Raw genomic sequence first — 401 nt, 5'->3', positions numbered from 1 at the left:
AGTGGTCTGGCGGGTCCTCCACAGCCTGCGGCTCTGCCAGCTGCTTTCTCTGGGCCTGGACCAGACACCCAGGGCGGCACTGAGCTCGCTCCCTCTGCCCGACCCCCTTCAGTCTGCACAGCCCCGGATGCCTGGGGGAGCTCTGCCCAGCAGACCACACTGCCCACTCTACCAGGTAGCCTCTCCCCCATCCGGCCTGGCTGCTCCCCGGCCTCCCCTGGCAGCTGTTCCCACATTTCAGCCGCTCTCAGTCTCAGGAAAGCAGACCAGCCCGCAGGGGTAGCCAGGCCGAGGGGGAAGCCTCTCACACTCCTGCCCTTGAACATCCGGAGCTGAGCTTCTGGGGGCCACAGCAAGGCCGCACAGGCTGCTGCGGGCCCCCGCCCGCCTCCCGCGCAAAA

The 401-nt window shown here is 68.3% G+C and overlaps 1 protein-coding gene across 1 annotated transcript in view; it reads right to left on the bottom strand.

The window, feature by feature from the left end:
• CALML4 (calmodulin like 4) overlaps positions 1–401 on the bottom strand; it is a 10,848-nt gene that overhangs the window by 5,784 nt on the left and 4,663 nt on the right. The window lies entirely within an intron of this gene.

Source organism: Tupaia chinensis, unplaced genomic scaffold (assembly GCF_000334495.1).
Source record: "Tupaia chinensis unplaced genomic scaffold, TupChi_1.0 Scaffold000377_2, whole genome shotgun sequence".
Taxonomy (NCBI): Eukaryota; Metazoa; Chordata; class Mammalia; order Scandentia; family Tupaiidae; genus Tupaia; species Tupaia belangeri.
Note: the sequence above shows the minus strand (reverse complement) of the source record. Positions and strands in the feature narration are given on the sequence as shown.